General features: G+C 39.1%; 1 pseudogene; it reads right to left on the bottom strand.

Moving 5' to 3' along the window:
* Window positions 1-9,518: 9,518 nt before the first annotated feature.
* On the bottom strand, window positions 9,519-10,446 carry LOC138150405 (ferritin heavy chain-like; annotated as a pseudogene).
* Between the last annotated feature and the right edge of the window lie 9,873 nt (window positions 10,447-20,319).

The raw sequence follows: 20,319 nt of genomic DNA, 5'->3' as shown, positions 1-20,319 counted from the left end.
GTTATGGATGGTGAAGGCAAAGTAGGCCATCTTTTACCTCAGTTCTTACCTAGCTTTTAAGCACTGAATGGGTGTTGCCTCAGACAGATTGAGACCTGGAAAAGAGATTAGCTTAAAGAGGCCAAAAAATTTAACTGTATCCTGGGCCATTGCCATTTGACCTGACCTATGTCTTTCTATTAGACTCTGATGACTAGAGAAGAGAGTGGAGCTGATGTCTTTGCACAGCTCTGTCTTGCTTAAATCCAGTTCACTTACAAGTCAAGACATCATTCTCCTGATGTCATTGATCCTCTTTGAAAATAAAGAATGAATAACAATCTGTGAGTAGTAGTAACTGTCTCCCCCCCAGAAGACCCAATAGGCTAGTTCTAGTTGGGCAATGTTGCTATTTCCTTCTCCTCCTACTATTTTTTTCTCCTACTTCTTCCCTTTCTGTGTCTATGTGGGGAGTCATACCCTTACATATGGGTGCTTTGTCCAAAGGACTATATGTTTTGTTTGCTTATACTTTGCAAAGTATCTTGGAGTTTAGGGACTATTTTTTCTCCCCTACTTATTTATTCTGCCATTATCTTTTTAAATCTAGGACACTTAACTCTTTTTCTCACCTTGTTTTCACTTATGATTTCTTGAAATACAGCTCTAAAAAACCAGGCTTTAATAAAGCCCAGTGGGATTCAAATGGAGCTACTTGAAAGCCTTTAAACACCAATCATTATGGCTATCACTGATTGGCCAATAATGGAACTTAGCTCTCACTTGCTCATTGTTTGGGTTTTGATGGCTCAGAGTGAGTATAAATAATATAAATAGCAATTGTTTCTGTTCTTACCTTTAACAACTGAATGGGTGTTACCTCAGACAAAATGAGACCTTAGCTTAAAAAGGCCAAGGTCTCCCACTGCATCCCAGGCCATTGCCAGTCATGCTGACGTATGTCTTGCCACTGTACTCTGATGACTCTGGAGGAAAGAGTGAGGCTGATGACTCTGCACAGTTCTGCCTCACTTAAATCCAATTCACTTGCAAGTCAAGACATCATACTCTTAGAGAACAAAGGATAAAAAACAACAACGCTCAGTTATGGGCCCAAGGAAGGTAGAGGAATATGAGGTCTAAGACTCAGTTGGGGTATTATGGGAGAAAGAAAGGAAAGACTTCACTAGAGAAAGATGGGGATGAAAGAAATAAAAGACATCCAAGAAAGATGCTGGATTATTTGGGGGCCCATAGTTTAAAGTGTACAACTAAGCTAGTGTGATGTAAATGGTTACAGTGGTTTTCTAAGTGCTTTTTCAGGACCTAATTGGATAATTGAAAAATCTCAGAATTGGAAGGTCATTTAATCCTACCTGTCCCCAGTCAAGACAAGAAGCATCTTTAAGCACTGTGCTAAGTGCCAGAATTACAAAGAAAGGAAAAAAAAACCCCAACCCAAACAACGACAACAACAACAAAACCCAAGCCAGTCCCTGCTCTCAAGGAGCTTACAGTCTAATTAGGTGACAAAATGAAAGCAACTCTGCACAAACAAGACATATATGGAAGCTAAATTGAAGATAATTTCAGAGGGAAGGCACTAAGATTAAGGAGGCCTGGGAAGGACTTAGAATTCACAGTAAACCAGAGAAGCCAGGACATGAAGATGAGGAGAGAGAAAGAGTTCCAGGAAGGTGAAACAGCAGGTGAAAGCCCTCAGAGTTGGGAGATTGAATGTCTAGTTGAAGAACAGCAAGGAAGTTAGTATCACTGGATTTCAGAGACTGTGAAAAGGAGTAAGGTGTAAGAAGAGTAGAAAGGAAGGAAGGGGCCAGGTTATAAAGGACTTTAAAAAGAAAACAGAGGATTTTTTTCCTGGGTAATAGGGAGTCACTGGAGTTTATCAAATAGGTGGTCAACATGGTCAGATTTGTGCTTTAGGAAGAGCTATTTTAGAGAGAACATGGAGGATGGACTAGAGTGGGGAGAGACATGAGTCAGGGAGACCCACAAAAAAAAAACTACCACAATAGTCTAGGCATGAGATGATGAGGCATGCAGCAGGGTGGTGGTAATGTAAGAGGAAATAAGGGGGCTTATGTGGGACAAATTATGAAGGTAGAAATGACAGGACTTAGTAATAGATTGGATATGGTGAGGGTGAGAATGAGGAAGAGAATGGCACCTAGGTTGGGAACTTGGTCATCAAGGAGGATGATTGTATCAACAAGTAATAGAGAAGTTAGGAAGTGTGGAGGCTCTGGGGAAGGAGGAAAGATAATGAGTTCAGTTTTGGACATGTTGAATTTAAGATGTTTATGAGACATACAGTTTAAGAAATTTGAAAGGGATCTGGAGCTCCAAGGTTGTAAGTATGAAGAAAGGCTGGAGTTGGACAAACAGATTGAATCATCTGAATAGAGATGAGAATTAGATCCATGAGAACTGAACCAAACAAAATAGCATAGAAGGGGAAGAGAACACAGAAAAGAGTCTTCGGGGATACCTGTGGTTAGTGGTACTGACCTAGATGAAAGTTGCCTAGAAAAAGGCACTGAGAAGGAGGAAAACCAAGAGAGAAGAGGGTAAGCAACAGTGTCAAAGAGAAGTCAAAGATCCTCTTTTACAGCTTAGTATCATAGATTTAGGGCTGAAGGGACCTTAAGTATCATCTACCCTAGCCCCTTCATTTATAGAATGAGGAAACTTGAGACTGAGAGAGGTTAAATGACTTTTCAAATGTTACACAGCTAGGAAATGTTATGATAGCTGGAATTTGAACACAAGGATATTGACCATGAACTCAACATTCTTTCCATTATGTCATGATGCTCTTCTCCATAGGGCACAGGTGGCCATCCAACCTTTGCTAGTAGGCACTTGTAGGAGTGAAGTCAAGGTCTCCTGAGTCACCCTATTCCACTGTCAGATACCTCTACTTGTTAGGTACTTTTTTGTTGAGCTGAAATCTATCTCTTTCCAATTTCACTCACTGTTTCATCCTCTAGGACTAAGCAGAGAAAATGGAATCAATGCCCTTTCTAAAAGGTAGCACTCAGAACTGAATGCAGTAGTATACATGAAGTCTGACCAGAGCAAAGGAAAGACTGGCTATCATTTACTTTAAACATGTCATGTCACGGGGCAGCTAGCTGGTGCAGTGAGTAGAGCTCCGGTCCTAGAGTCAGGAGAGCCTGAGTTCAAATGGGGCCTCAGACACGTAACACTTACTAGATGTGTGACCTTGGGCAAGTCACTTAACCCCAATTGCTCTACCTCCCTCCCTCCAAAAAGACCAACCCCCCCAAAAAACCCCAAACAAATATGTCGTGTCACCTCATCGTTAGATTTCTCATCCCAAAATGGAAGGGTTATACTAGATCTTTGTTGCTTCTACCTCTAAAATTCCACAATTCTACAATTGGTTATCTCATTTCCCAAATTACAGATGATTAGAAGTAGCAAAGCAGAAATGGCAAAGAGCTTCTAGAGTCACACATATTAAGTACTTAGAAGGAAATAACAAATGTTCAATTGAATTGGGAAAAAAGTGTTAGCAGGCAACTTAGTAGAAAAAGAGGAGACAGGAGAACTATAAAAAGCAGATATGAGAACTTTGAAAACTTTGCAATCTAGGGTCATTTAGCATGGGGACCTTACAGAGCTGTCTAGGTCCTAATGGCATGGCTTCCTTGCTGTTGAGTTGTTTTTCAGTAATTTCTGATTCTTTGTGACTCCATTTTTGGGGTTTTCTTGGCAAAGATACTGCAGTAGTTTGCCATTTCCTTCTCTAGCTCATTTTATGGAAGAGGAACTGAGGTAAATAGGGTTAAGTGACTTGCCCAGGATAATACAGCTAGTAAGTATCTGAGGCCTGATTTGAACTCAGGAAGATGTCTTCCTGACTCCCAGGCCCAGTACTGTGTCTACTGTGTCACTTAGCTGCCCAATGGCTTCATCACGCCATAGTAATTGATGTTCCTAAGTCCTAGAAAGGGTTAATTTTTTTTGGAAGGGGGGGGGATGCTTATTTCAAGACATATGAAGAATTATTGAAGAGATAGAGTTCATCAGAATTGCAAGGAACCATAGTGTTCCTTTAGACCACAATACTTCCTAGTGCATCCTGAACTAGATTAAAATGTAGTTCCTATTTGATTTTTATGTGGTGGTGTTAATAAAAGAAGAAATATACAAATATATGTGGTTTTCTAAGTCAATATGTGGCCTGCAAGTATCCTTATGTGTGATTTAATCGCCCATATTTCAATTTGAGTTTGACACCACTGCTCTAGAGAAGCTTCTGAAAGAGAATTCCCAACCTGAAAGGCTGTCATCTAGCTCTTGCTTGCATAGTTCTAATGATAAAGAATTCTCAACACATATATGACATTTTTTTTAAAGTTAAAACTGTTAAAGTTCCTTGTTAATACCTTAGAGCAGGGATAGATTTCAGAGAGTTCATAAACTTACATGGAAAAAAAACTTTATTTTCACTATGACTAATTTCCTTTATAAGTGAATTTATTTTACTTTATGAATTAAAAAAAAATTCTTCTAAGCAAGGATCCCTAGGTTTCACCAGACTGCCAGAGGGGCACATAACCCAAAAAAGTGAAGACACTTGACTTAAGTGAAGGTAAGCATCAAAGATGCTGCAAGACTGGGAGGGAAGAACTAGTGATAATGAATGTAAGTTGAGAGACGTGTTTCGGGTCATTGTTACTACACACTTTTTAACAACTAGAGGTATCCCAAAATAGAATAGGTTACGTCAGGAGGTAGTGGATTCCCCTTCACTAGATATCTTTAAACGAAGGCTGGAGGATTACTTTTTAAGTATGTTGTAAGGGGAAGAATATTGTTTAGATAGAAGTTGGAGTAGTTCCTCAGTGATCCCTCTCATCTCCATGCCTGAGATCTGCCTTTTTGTAACTACTGATTGGTGCTAATTGTGTCTTTGGAGCAACTCAGAACATACTCAATCTTTCTTCTCCATGATGTCCTCATTAATTCTTTAGCATCTTCTTTTAAGATATCAGAGATCTGGGGGATACATGTTAAAAAGATTTCTGTCCCCAGTGGTTAAAACAGTTATAAAAACATTGTTTAAGTTCTTCCTTAAAATATAGTGCTTGTGTGTCAACACAAATATGGTCTAAAATCAGCAGACTATGAGGTATGATGATACAGCTGTACTCTCTTTCTGCATTCTCCCCTAACAGCTACACTCTGCTTCTGTTCATACAAACTAAGGTAATTGTGTGTGTGTTTTTTTTTTTTTTGCTGGGGGTGGCGAGGCATCCATGTCCCACTGTTGACTCACAGGAGCTGATAGTTATCCAAAAGGATCTTAAAAAAAAGAAACAAAACCAAGAACTTCATTAAGTTGTGTCCATTCCCTTTCTTTATTTGTACGTTGAATACTCGTCCATTGATTAAAAAGAAATCCAAATATTGCCTTTATGCCTATTCAATTCCATCTTGTTACTTTGGACCCATTGTTCCAATTTATCAAGATCATTTTGCATCCTGATTCTCTTTCCAGACCAATAAACTATCCTTTCTTGCCTTGTGCCATCTGCAAGGGTGATAAACATGCCATCTATGTTTTCATCCAAATCATTGATCCAAATATTGAAGGAGTCATCTGTCTACATGGGAGTTGATGAGTTCACCACGAATGTGAAGAGGAAAGGTAACCCCAAAAAGAGCCCTATCCCACAGTTATGAGTCAGGATCTGACCAAAGCGACTAAGAAACCATGTTCAGACAGGTAGAAGAACCAATTAAGAACCATACTGTAGAAAACCCATAGAAGAGAGAATGTCCAGGAGAAGGAGGTTAATAATTTCAAATTCTGTTTGAGATCAGGAAAGAAGAGAATTGAGAAAATGTCATGAGTCTTGTTTCTTAAGAGAACAAAGGGGAACTTTGGAGAGAGCAGTTTCAATTCAGTAATGTAGGAAGTCAATGCAAAGAGCTAAGGGATGCCAGGAGATAAATAGAGCAGAGTACAGTGAGTTGCTTTTTTCTTCTAAGATGATAGCTTGAGGGAATGGTAGGATCCAGAGAGGACTCTTTAAGCATGAAAGAAACCTAGATGTGTTTGTAGTCAACAAAAAAGGAACGAAGAGTTAAGGAGATTGAAGATTGTGGGGTGGAATGGGGATGATTATGGAGATTATTTGCCAGAAGATTTGGGAGGGAAGGTGATCAAGGGTTCATGTAGAGGAGTTGAATTTGTTGAGAAGGGCACATCATCATCAGAGATTGGAGTAAAGGAGGAGAAAATAAGGGATGACATCAAAGTGTTTTGAGATGTAGTGTAGTGAAGAGGAAATTCATAGTGACTAGACCAAATTTTCTCTGTTAAGTATAAGATCAGGTACTCATTTGAGAGGGTAAGAGGAAACTGTGGTATGGGAGGTTTTAAGAGAGGTTGGTAACATCTACTCTGGAAATGAGATAGAGAATCAGGGAGTAATATAACAACTCACATTTCTATTTTGCTCTGTTTTGGTGACTAAGGACATGTCGAAGGGTCTCAATAAATTCTTGTCTAATGAATAAAAATCATGTGGTTAAATAAAAATTTCACTTCCTTTCTGAACCTATGCCCTGTTCAAGATGATAGCAGACTTAAAGTAAGGGCCAGAGAAGGAAGCAAAGATATGCTGACTTAAAGAGTCTGGATAAATGAGACAGAAATGAGATTACAGTTTTCATTTGTCTTCTCTCTATCTAGATATGTCATTGAGATATATTTTAAGAATGACTTCCCCCTTCCCTCAATCAAAATATGACTGGAGGTTATATCATCTTTGATAGTAGGGAATAAGGGACCATCTATAGTCTTGTTAATATTAGTAAAATATCTGTTTGCTTTGCAAATTTTAATTTTTAAATTTTGTAAACTTTAAAAATGGTCAATTCAGAGACACTTGAAAGCATGGGGTGGGGGCAGATTTCAGAGACTGAGTGGTCCATGATTCACAACAATTTCATCCTTTCTCAAAATAGGGAGATCAAATGACATGATCTTTTAAGATCTCTTCAGGCTATGGAAACCTACAGCACAAAGACCTTTTGATGGGTTACAAAATTTAAGAATTAATGTTGTGATAGTATCCTTTGTTTAATATGCTCCATTTCTCTAGAATAGTTGACTCAATCAATTTAGGAAGTAATCTTAAATCCTCAAAAAGACAGAACTTGTAGCTGGATCTATACAGAGAATGTCTCTTAGTTTATTAATGACTAAACCAATTGAGGGAGAGGACTTTTTTCTATTATTAACCAAATGAAGAGAGGAAGAGTCTTCTTTTCTGCCAGAAAACAGATCTCCCCCAAAGGTGTTCTCACTTGACTCATTTCCTTTGGTAAATAATTCAAAAACCTTAACTAAAAGCTATGTACTCTTTCATTGATGTGGCATTTCATCTTTTACTTCCTGATTACTATAAAATGTGAATTGAATATTTCTTGGGACTGGGCTTTTCTGATTAACAGGGAAAATTCTGCTGGTGAGAATCTCTTTCCAAGAAAGTAACTTGGACATCCACAAAATGCATCTCTGATAGATGTTATTTATAGATTGTAGAGTGGTTTTCTTTCAAAAGCTTTAACATTCTATGATTTTCATGATACGATTATCTTATATGTAAAGAGGCAATTTGTTTATTTTATTTTTTTCCAATTACATGTAAAAAGCAATTTTTAACATTTGATTTTTGAAATTTTAAGGTTGAAATTCTATCCTTTCCTTCTTCCACTCCCTCTTTGTTGAGGGGGAAAACAACTGAGGGTGTATGTTATTCCATCTTTGAGCTAATTCTGATGAAAGTAAGGTTCAAGTGTTATCTGCCTCCCCCTCCTCTTATCTTTTTCTCCACTTTATAAGCTCTTTCATGTCTCTTTTATGTGAGATAATTTATCCCATTCCTTCTCTTCCTTTCCCCTTCTCTCAGTGCATTCTTCTTTCTCACCCCTTAATTTTATTTTTTATACATTGTCTCATTATAATCAATTACACTCATGTCTTCTGTCTATGTATACTCTTTCTAACTGCCCTAATAATGATAAGATTCTTAGGAGTTATAAGTATCACCTTTCCACATACGAATGTAAACAGTTTAGCCTTACTGAATCCCTTATGATTTCTATTTCCTGTTTATCTTTTTATGTTTCTCTCAAGCCTTGTATTGGAAAGTCAGATTTTCTATTCAGTTCTGTTCTTTTCATCACAAATGCCTGAAAATTCTCTATTTCATTAAATACCCATTTTTGTCCTCCTGAAGGATTATCTTCAGTTTTGCTGGATAGATGATTCTTTTTTTAAGTAAATTTTTGTTTCTTTTTGCTTTTTTTTTGGAGGGGAAAGACTGAGCAATTGGGGTTACGTGACTTGCCCAATGTCCCACAGCTAGTAAGTGTTAAGTGTCTGAGACTGGATTTGAATTCAGGCTCTCCTGACTCCAGGATGGGTGCTCTATTCACTGTACCACCTAGCCACCACAGGATAGATGATTCTTTGTTGTAATCCTAGCTCCTTTGTCCTCCATAATATCATATTCTAAGCCCTACAATCCTTTAATGTAAAAGCGGCTACATCCTGTGGTATCCTTACTATGGTTCCATGGTATTTGAATTATTCCTTTTTGGCTGCTTGCAATATTTTCTCTTTGATTTGGAAGCTCTGGAATTTGGTTCTGATATTCCTGAGAGTTTTCATTTTGGGATCTCTTTCAGGAGGTGATTGTTGATTCTTTCAATTTCTATTTTACTCTCCAATTATAGAATATGAGGTCAGTTTTCCTTGATAATGTCTTGAAAGATGATGTCTAGGCTTTTTTTTTTTAATAAAGGCTTTCAGATAGTTCAATAAATCTTAAATTATTCTTTCCTCAATTTATTTTCCAGGTCAGTTGTTTTTTTTGTTTTTGTTTTTTGTTTGTTTGTTTTTGCCTTTTTTTTTGTAGGGCAGAGCAATTGAGATTAAGTCACTTGCCCAAGGTCACACAGCTAGTAAGTGTTAGGTGTCTGAGGAAAGATTTGAACTCAGGTCCTCCTGACTCCAGGGCAGGTGCTCTATTCACTGTGCCACCTAGCTTCCCCAGTTGTTTTTTTCAATAAGATATTTTATTCTCCTCCCCTCCACTTTTCATACTTTTGATTGTCCTATTATTTCTTGATTTCTCATGGAGTCATCAGCTTCATCTTGCCCAATTCATATTTTTAAGGAATTATTTTCTTCAATGAGCCTTTGTAACCTTTTTTTCTATTTGGCTAATTCTACTTTTTAAGGAGTTCCTCTGTTCCATGAATTTTTGTACCTTTTTTTTTCATTTGACCAATTCTGCTTTTTAAGGAATTCTTCTCTTCAGTGGATTTTTGTGCCTTTTATAACATATGGCCTATTCTGTTTTTTAGGTATTTTTATTGAGTATTTCTTTTATGCCTCCTTTACCAAGTTATTGACTAATTTTTCATGCTTTTCTTGTATCATTCTCATTTCGTTTCTTATTCCCCCCCTCTTTTATTTAACTTTTTTTTTCATCAGTACCAAGTCACTTTATTGGGATGTAAATGGTGGTAGTTTTTTGGTACAGATTATGAAAAGGTCAGATAACCAAAATATGCATGCACTGAAAGACAGTAGGAGTGGCGCCCACAGTTCCCAGGTGTGGGGGAAGCCAGGTGTGGCTTAGCTCTCATTGTCACTGTCTCCAAGGGTGTGCTTGTCAAAAAGATATTCCGCCATGCCAGAATCGGGGCCCCCATCTTGCGCAGGTTGGTTACGTGATCACCCAGCTGTTTGATGGACTTGACCTGTTCGTCCAGGTAGTGGGTTTCGATGAAATCACATAAGTGGGGGTCATTCTTGTCAGTTGCCAGCTTGTTCAATTCCAGTAACGACTGGTTGACATTTTTTCCAAGTGCAGAGCATACTCCATTGCGTTCAGCCCGCTCTCCCAGTCGTCGCGGTCGGGTTTCTTGATGTCCTGCAGGAAGATGCGGCTGCAGCGCTGGTTCTGCAGCTTCATCAGCTTCTCGGCGTGCTCGAGCTCCTCGTGCGACTGGTGCAGGAAGTACTTGGCGAAGTTCTTGAGCGCCACGTCGTCGCGGTTGAAGTAGTATGACATGGACAGGTAGACATAGGAGGCGTAGAGCTCCAGGTTGATCTGCCCGTTGATGGCGGCCTCCGAGTCCTGGTGGTAGTTCTGCCGCACCTGAGAGGGGGACGAGGTGGTCATGGCGGCGGAGGAGGAGGCGGAGGCGGCGATGGCCGGGGGCGGCTGAGCGGGTGGCTGCTGCTCAACGGTAGGACGGAAGAAGTGTTGGTTAGTGGAGGTGAAGGTGGAGAGGTGGCTAAGGGTGGCTCCGGCCGGGAATCGAGCAGCGGGTTCCGTTCAAGCACTGTTGAAGCAGGAAACCGCAGCGACTCCCCTTCCCTGCGCTTCTGGAGTGTTATTTAACTTTTAAAATTCTTTTTTGAGCTTTTCCAGGAATTCTTTTTTGGGCACAAGACCAACTCACAGATTTCTTTGAAACTTTGCATGTAGCTATTTTAACTTCATTGTCTTCCAAGTTTATGTTTTGACCTTCCCTGTCATCATAGTAGTTTTCTATGGTAAGATTCTTTTTGTTGTTATTATTGTTTGCTCATTTTCCCAGCCTATTTCTTGACTTTTAACTTTATATTATAGTTGGGTTCTGCTTCTGGGGTGGAGTGGTCACTGTCTCAGGCTCTAGGTTTTTTATATTGCTATTTTCAGAGATAGTTTGGGGGGTCTATAAGTTTCCAGTTCTTCTGAAGTGGGATGATCTAAGGAGAGGTGTGCTCACTGCTCTCCTGGCCTGTGCTCTGGTCTGTGGGTGGCCACAAGCACTCTTCTCTTCATTGGCACTGTGACCGGTGTCCCTATTCTTACTAGTGCTCCTACTTACCCTGGGACTGTGACCTGGAGCTCTGTATGGGCAAAGCAACAAAACAAATGGCTATTTTCAAAAAAGGGTACTTTGTAAACTCTTTCTGACCAGTTGTCTGACGCCCTTATTGTCTGTGGGCTGAGACTTCCAAAAACCACTGCTGCTAATTCAGTCACCCCCAATACCTTCTGCTGGCTTGCAGATCATGGCTTGCACTGGACTCCATTATACTCTCAGAGGGACAGACCTTTTCTTCTGAACTTCTAATTTGTCTTATGCTGGAAAATTGTTTTCATTCCATCCTTTTAATGATTTTGGTGCTCCAGAATTTTTTTGAGGCACTCTTTTAAAGTTGTTTAGAAGGGAATTTGGAAGGGCTCAGGTGAGCACCTGCCTTTACTTCATATATCTTCAAGAGGAAATCTATTGATAGATGACAAAAAGCACCTGACTGTATCCTCCCTAAGCCACTCCAGGCCTGGAAGACATCCTGATGATGTAGGGAACTCAGAATTAGGAGACCTAGTGTTTCACTTTTCCTGGGTCACTAATGCACTGTATGACCTTGGTCAAGTTTGCTCCTCTATTCGAAACCTTAATTTCTTAATTCTGAAATGACAGTATTCAATCAACTGAAATGATGTCTATAAAGTAATTTGTAGTTATGACCCTATAAATAGTGCTACCTTAAATTAGTTATTATTAAATGATAATAAATAATAACAATATCCTTTCTACCTCAACATTCTTTAACTCTTGGATGAATAGATAATTAAAATTGAGGGGAGGAAAGAATGCTGGGAAACTGTGAGTTGGAGCAGCTTGGGGGAGGAAGACAAGCTTTAAGTTTGATGTCTCTTTGCTTCTTCTTACTATGACATTTCAGCAGTTGCTTTATCACTATAGTTCAGTAATTCTTTGGTTGTTTGTTTATTAAATGGTCAACTCACCCTATTGGTGGGGTTCAGAAAGCAGGTGTAAATCAAGGTATGGTTATCAGTCAGTATTGTATCTTGTGGCTTAAAAAAGAATTGTGTTGATTTTAGATTGACCATGTATTTCCTTATAAAGAATGCTCTTGTGAATCAGATTAAACAGGCTGCTGTCTGACCCTTCAGACATGATACATGGGTAAGTTTCCTGCCTCAGAGGTTTTCTGCCCAGGAATTCAAATATTGCTTCATAAAACATCATTTGGTGGGCTAAATCAATAGTTTGAGTCAGCTTCCATCTTAGTTTTATTTCTTTAAATTTATTTTACTTTGTTTCATATTTTTATGGCTATCATGAAAATGACCATTTCCAAGGCCTAAAAATCAGACTTCCAAGCTCATGAGATACTTAACCCATTATGCTTCTTATAGAACAATACTGAGAATTGGGAAATTCAGTCACTTTAAAGGCCCAAGCAAGGCTTTTCCCCTTTCTGGGTCTGACTTTCCTTCTTGATAAAATGAAGCTAATGATAATAACTCATGCTTGAGCTATTATTCACTTGTAGGTCAAATTTATTACACTTTAAGATTTGCAAAGCATTTTATATACATTATTTGAATAAAAACCACTGAAGATAGGGCAAGTAAAAGGAGCTAAAAGTGCAGCAATATCAATTAAGCACCTGCTGTATGCAGAGGGTCACATATAGGGCACTGGGGAGATGCCAAGTTCAGAAGAGATATGATCTTTGGATTAAATTAAGAGTTTATGGTTAAATAGATATAATGAGATCTGAAAAAAATATATGGAAACACTTTGAAAAGTTATTTTTTAAAGTACTGAGTGTCAGAAATACTTAGATCTGTAATCTCAGATGTGGGCACTCCTACTACCCATTCAGATCACAACCCACCCATGAATTCTTTGCCTTTGAGTCTCTTACTTATGTCTTTGGTAGGTTTGCCAAACTAGACTCACCAAATACTCTTAAAGCAATCTTGTAGTTTTCCAAACTGGAGAGGGAGAGAGGGGATGAGCTGTGCTTTTTGTTACTGCATGTCCTGTCCATGTACTTCCCTGGGTCTCAATTATGTCTTTTATACTACTGCTTATATATAAGTCAACATTGGCAATAGACTTAATCTTACCTGCAGGGCCCATATGGGTCTCTCCATTCTATAGATTATCTAGGATCATAGGCTTATAGAATGAGACCTAAAATGCCATGAGTTCAACTCCCTCATCTTAAAGATGAGGAAAATGAAGCCTGGACAAGTGAAGGGACTTGTCCAAGGTTTTATAGGTAGTAAGTGGCAGGTCAGTGTTCAAATTCAGTACCTCTGACTTCAAATCCAGCCCCCTATCTGTTGTACACCTACTTCAAGGGTCTCTGCTTTTATAGATTTGGGTACTCTCTTTACCAGTGCAAATTACAACCTGTCTACAGCTAAGCATATTTAATTAAAAAGTTTCTTGGGTTGAAAATGTTTATCACCTTGTAGTCAACCTGGTGAAGAACTTCACCAGATTTATCTAGTCTGGTCCTGGCATGAAAGGTGTACAATCCGGGCCCAAATCCAAAACTTTTCTCATTTTTCAAGCTCTGGCAAAGCTTATGTTTTCCTACATTTGACCCACAAAAACCCAAGGTCACCTATACTCCACAGTGGGGCATCCCAGTAGGGATTCGGTGAAACTTCTCTTGTGCAAACAATAAGTGTAAGAGGTTACTTTTGTAGCCCCTTTCTATTTTATCTTTGATGGAGACATAGATGTGGTTGTATCCCATTTGTTCTCTTCACCTGGTGGGGGGAAGCAGTGCAGTGAAAGGAAAATGGGGAATACAGGTGGGGCCAGTACACATGTGGGAGGGATGAAATAAAACTCTTTTCATCCTTAAGACTTCTGGAGATGTTACTAGATAATTTATGGGTGTGATCCAAAAGTCTCATTGTTGATATAGATCATATTGCATTTTAGAAAGGTTATGCAAATCCAGAAGCCAAACCAATCATATATGTGTATAATGTAGTCCTTGATTTTCCACCATAGTGTTTTTCCAGAAACCATCATAAAATAGATTTTTTTTTCCCAGAAAGTAAAGCCTATCGTCCCCATAGGAACATTATAATTGGGGGCTATGTTTCTTATTAAGGATATGACATCCTGTGAACTAAGATATAACCTGCAATATATAAAAAAGAAAGAGAAGAGCTACAAGTCTCCATAATAATGAAATGATGCTACAATTCCCTTTCAATGGGTACTATGGAACTGTCCATGTAAATTATCCTAGAAGCACCAATGCCATATAAAGTTCACATGCAACCCATGATAAATGGGACTTTACTGTATTCTAAATTTGACATATACAACTAATGTGCATCTATAACAAATTTATTCCACAATTTTTCTTGCCTTTTTCTAATTTAGAAGTAATAATTGGCACATCAATTAATTTATTAACAAGCATTTAAAAAGTATCTGCTAGCTAGCTCGGTAGTGCAGTAGACAGAGTACCAGGCCTGGAATCAGGGGAAACTGAGTTCAAATCTAACCTCCGATACTTATTAGCTGTGTGATCCTGGGCAAGTCACTTAACCCCTATTTGCTTCAGTTCCTCATCTATAAGATGGGGATACACTGGAGAAGGAAATGGCAAAGTGCTCTGGTATCTTTTCCAAGAAAACCCTATAGGCAAAGTTTGTGGTCTCATGTAGAGTTGGATATAATATGTACACACACAAGTTTGTGGAACCTAGGTTAAGAACTCCTGACTTGGAGAAGCATCTCTGTACAATTCTCTATAGAGGAAAAAAAACTATACAGGCTGAGCAGCATGGGCAGGTTGTCATCTACACTCTTGGAGGAAATACTAATGAGATCATGGAACCATGAAACCATCAAAGTACTTAAGTCACTCATAGACAAATCAGGGACTGCTCTGCTGCTCTGCTGAGTGTCCTGGGTGGTGGGTGGTGGGCTGGGTGGGTGGAATTCCTTTGTAAGTATTACAGAACTGGGGCAAGAAAAAGATTATTTTCATAATTGTGCTGCAATGAGAAGTGACTTGGTAGAAAGAACACCAAATGTGGTCAGGAAACCGGGGTTTGCATTATGGTTTTGACTCTTCCCATGGGACATGGTCAAATGGCTTCACATCTCTGAACTTCATTTTCTGCCTCAGTCTAGTTCTAACCTAAGTTTGCTGACTTACTATCCATTACTCCCCTTGACATACTCTTCAGTTCAGCTACAGTGCCCTTCTTGCTATTTCTCAATCCAATACTCCATCTCTTTTCTCCATGCCTTTGTACACGCTGTTGTTCATGCCTAGATGACACTGTCTCCTCGCTTCTACCTCTCAGAATCCCTCTCAAGTGCTATCGCCCCAGCAGCCCATGCCTTCTCCCTGAAATTACCTCAAATGTGTTTTGTAGATATTTTAACCTATTTTTATGTGTAAATGTGTTATTTACTTAGATTTCACATTTATATGTATATATGTTATTTCCCCTAAGAAAACACAAGCTCTGACTGCAGGGATTGTTTCACTTTTTCGACTTTGTACCTCAGTTCATAACACTGCCCGACATTTATTTGTTGATTGAGATAATAGCCCTTGCCCTACCTACTTCACAGGTTTGGTAATTGTGAATTGTTATTATAGCCTACTGCACTCTTTAAAAAAATCTATCTAGTGACAACTGGATGAGGGCCTTCTTTTTTTCTTTCTCAAAGATATTTAAAACTGTTCTATTCATTTTAGGGCAGTATTTAAAGTTATTCTTTTCAAAATAGCTATTGTATCATTCAAATATTTGAAAGTTTCACTCAGGTTATTACTATGAGGTTTTGGAGAGCATTTTCATGAATATGGTCCTCTTGTTCATGAAGAACTTTGTTCTTCTGTCCCTCCCTTCCTCCTCCCCTCCTGCAAACCCCTACTGTCACCACCAATGCTCCTGCCTCCCTCCACACACAGCCTAGCACACCATCAAGTGCATTCTTAAGGGTAACAATAAGGCACAAGAGAGTTTGCTGAAATCTCTTTGGAAGTAGGAAGGGAGAACAGTTATACTCCTTTGATTTGGTAATGGTGGGATGTGTTAATAGCCTATATGGATGAGAATCTCAGAACTTTTTATTATTTTTTTTAGTGTGTCTAGACAGTAACATTTTCTTTTTCTCTCCTACCACCTTTCTGAGTCTTTGGCTTGTTGTTAGGAAAGCTGAAGAAAACACTAAAAAAGCCCCAGAAAAAACCCACCCCATGAAATAATGAAAACTAGGGAGTGATCATAGGTCACAGATCCTACAGTCTCCCTTTTGAAGGCAGATACCCTTCCCTCCCCCTTCCTGGCACCCCCTTATGGTTCTTTTTCTATTACATTGTAAGGTCCTTGATGGCAGGATTTTTTTTTGGAGGGCAGTTAGGGTTAAGTGACTTTGCCCAAGGTCATGTGGCTAGTAAGTGTTAAGTGTCTGAGGTCATATTTGAACTCAGGTCCTCCTGACTCCAGGGCCGGTGCTCTATTCACTGTGCCACCTAGCTGTTCTGCAGGAATTGTTTTGCCTGCTTTTTAAAAAAAACATATTCCTGACATTTAACTCAGTGTCTGGCCCATAGTAAATACTTATTAAGTGTTCTGTGTCTGAGTCTGTCTCTGCGAATATTTCTGTCTCTGTGTCTTTCTCCATATCTTCTCCTCTCCTCTCCTTCCATCCCCCCTCCCCAGCCACATAGGAGTTAGAAGGACTTTAGTATTGATCTGTTACTTCATTATAGAGATGAGACATCAGATAGTTGAATAGTCTTCTCTCATATCACAGAAACAGTTGGTGTCACACAGCCTGTACATGAATCTAGATCTCCCAACTCAATTTCATGTTCTTGTCACTAAACTATCACTCCTTAAATTGTAGTGTATGAGTGGAGTTGGAGAAATGGGTACTTGGATACTTTGGAGGACCTATAGTCTCTTTTCTATGGCTACTTTCTCCATGGATGCATCTTGTGTGTAGCCCATCCATCCATCCATGCTTTCTCATCTAGTGCAGTTGTTATCGGTGTCCTTGCATAAGACCTCCACAAAGGATTCATCCAAAGCACTGGAAGTCATACTCTAATATATAAGCATATATATTTTCTTTTAATATTTCAGGAATATCAGTGTAATATCTGAGCTGTCTTCTTATCTCTCACTTTGGATATCCGCCCCTCCCCCCCAATTATATGTGTCAATAATGACTTTTATGTAAATTCTGTTTTGATTATTTAAAAATTATTAATACCCTTTATTTTTCTATTTCTTTCATTTCCCAATATATCCCTCAAAACTCCCTTGTCCAGTGAACTACCTCATTTAAAAAAAGAATAAAAAAGAAAAGAGAAAAAAAGCAGTCAGCAAAACTGACCAACACATCGACCATGCCTGACAACACATGCAGTGTTCCAGATCTCTAGGTCCCTGTCTCCAAAAGGAGGGAAGAACATTTTTTCAATTCTTCTCTAGGGCCAAAGTTGGTCATTACAATCACATTGCATTCAGTTTCTTTTTTGTTGTTATTGCTGTTTTTACTTACAGTATTGTATTCACTATATATATATACATATACATATACATATATATGTATACACACATATGAATATATGTGTCTATCTGCAGTAAGTCTTTTCATGCTTCTCTGAATTCTTTTTTTTCTTTTTGGAGGGGGGAAGGAAGGGCACTTGGGGTTAAGTGACTTGCCCAAGGTCACACAACTAGTAAATGTTAAGTGTCTGAGGCTGGATTTGAACTCAGGTTCTCCTGACTCCAGGGCCAGTGCTCTATTCACTGTGCCACCTAGCCACCCCCTCTCTGAATTCTTTATATTCATAATTTCTTATGGTATTGTATAAATTCCTTTAAGCAAATCATGGTTGGTAATCTGTGGCCTGCTTACATCCATCACAAATCTCTATTGCCTTTTAGCAGGGCTAGATTATGGTCTCAAAGGCCCTAAACACTTTTGTTTCATAGGCCCTTTGGCAGATTCATTTTAAAAGTATATTTGTATGTGGACTATGTCTATTATTTATATATATATTTCAAGTAATTTAATTCATTAACATGTAGTATTCATTCAGAAAGATATTTGTTATGGCTTTTAAAAGCATATATATATATAATATGTATATATGTATAATATATATGTATGTTTATATATGTACACACATATACACAGATACATTTATACATGTACACAAAGGGTATGACTATATCATCTAATAGATGCTGAATCCAGGATCTACTGAATACTGTAGAAATCATTAAAAATGTGAATTCTTCAGATGGTTTCCTTATGACCCTGAGAGGAACATGTAACTGACCTTGCTCAGGGGACTGTGAAGCCAGAAAGTCCTTATTATATTTATAAACCACTTGCCCTTCTGGGAGAAGGTTACTTCTTTCATTTTTGTGTTTTCCTCTTAGACCCTCTGGCAGGGAGTGAGATGAAGAAACTTGGGCTAGGGATAGATAGAAATACTCACACTTTGGGGATGATTGTCAGGTTCAATTCTGTCATGGATTTCATGCTGATGCTTTTACTTCTTTAGTCGGGTGAGATGAGAAGCAGAGAAAAGAAAACGGGAGCTCGGTTAGAAGGAGGGAGCCACTGGACAAATGAGGAGACTGATGGTGGAAAACACGAGACATGTTCGAGACATGCTATGTCCCTCCCACAAGATGCAAGTTTCTTAATGTAGGGGCTGTTGTTTGTTTTGTCTTTTGACACTATCCCCAGTGTCCCTCTAGCAGGCACTTAATTAATGTTTATTGAATTGCCCTTATTTGGTCTTGTGGCCCTATAGGGGATAGGTTTTTTGGAGGGAGGATTCTTAGAAAATATTATCAAGGTTAAGATCCTGTGGGACACAGAAAGACACAATGAGAAATTCTGATGCCTGAGGAAAGTGGGGAAAGATCATGCAGCCAACCTGAAGCAAGGAATAGGAAAGGTTTAGGATATGGTTAGGTTGGGGGAAATGAGTGAATGAATGAATAAAAACTATGAATAAAATTTAAAAATAATTAGAAAGTTTATTAAATATTTAATAATAAAAATTATTATTATTAATAATACTGATAATGTAATTCTAGGGGTGGCAGAGCGGATAGAGTACTAGGTATGAAGTCAGGAAGGGTCCTTTTCTTGAGTTCAGATCTGGCCTCTAACACTTACTAGCTGCATGACCCTGGGCAAGCCACTTGAACTTGTTTGCCTCAGTTTCCTCAGTATCTTTGCCAAGAAAACCCCAAATAGGGGCATAAAGAGTCAGATGCAACTAAACAAAAACAAAAAAGTGTTTCTGTATACAAAACTATACCAAGTGGTGGGAATTCAGAAAAATAGAATAGCATAGGAAGTTACTTGGTAGTGTGGGAAGGTCTGGGGACCCTACCTCCAAAGTAAACCAGCCTGATTCACCTCCATTGTACTGTAGTTTGCTTTCTTAGGAGCCATTCAAGTTAGTGGTGCTGGAGGAAGGCTGACCTGTCCCTTGGGGAGACCGGCCAGTACTCTCTGAAATGCAGACAAATGCCCTCAATCCCATTTCCGCCTTTTCTGCATGGCAGGTGTTTCCCTTGATCTTGGGATGCAGTAATAAATTGCAAGGCAGTCATATTTAGGCAGTAGTGACTTGTCCTGGACAAGGGAATTGTGGCAGTTGCTGCAGATGGAGATGGAGTGTGTGCTGGCACCCAGTTAGGCATAGGGCCAGAGTCTGCTGGGAAGATGCATCCTTCAGTTTGTGTATCAAAGCATCAGCTCCCTCATCTCCCCTTCCCTTCTTCTCCATATTCCTTTGACACCTCTCCCTGTTGCTATGGTAACCTTGCTGAGGCAGGATATTCTGGGGCTGGAGTGATATTACTAGGGCTTTTGAAACATCTTTAAACTCCTCATAGTGCTATACATTTAGAGCTGGAAGAGGCCTTAAAGGTCATCTGGTCCCTTCCAGATATTCTCTTACAGAGGAAGAAATTGAGGCCCAGAGAAGGGAAACTGTCTTCTTAAAGGTCACACAGTTATTAAGGGACATCGCTGGGGCTGGAATTCAGGTCCTCTGACACCAAATCAAATATTTTCCCTAGTGTGCCATGCTTCCTTTGTATATTGGGACTTATAATATTCTCACCCTGCCCCACCCCACCCCCAGCAAAATTTTTTTTAAGTTCCTTGCCTAGGGTTTGCTCAGAACTGAGGCAGAGTGCTTTATACCAATAATGACTTTCTCATTTAGATGACTCCCTTCAGTTTACTTGCAGAGGCCTAGTTGATAAGACAGAAGAGGCTGTAACTTTAAGAGCAGAATCTTGAGGGGAGTCAGCCTTCAGCCCAGATATTAATGGTTATTGTTGCTTGTTGGCTGGGGGCTGCCTCCAGAAAGCTTTGCTGTGAAATCTGTGTGGAAATGGGATT

The sequence above is a fragment of the Petaurus breviceps genome, unplaced genomic scaffold, assembly GCF_028583685.1.
Source record: "Petaurus breviceps papuanus isolate PSGF00001 unplaced genomic scaffold, PetGlider_PUasm1.0 90879, whole genome shotgun sequence".
Classification (NCBI taxonomy): Eukaryota; Metazoa; Chordata; class Mammalia; order Diprotodontia; family Petauridae; genus Petaurus; species Petaurus breviceps.
Note: the sequence above shows the minus strand (reverse complement) of the source record. Positions and strands in the feature narration are given on the sequence as shown.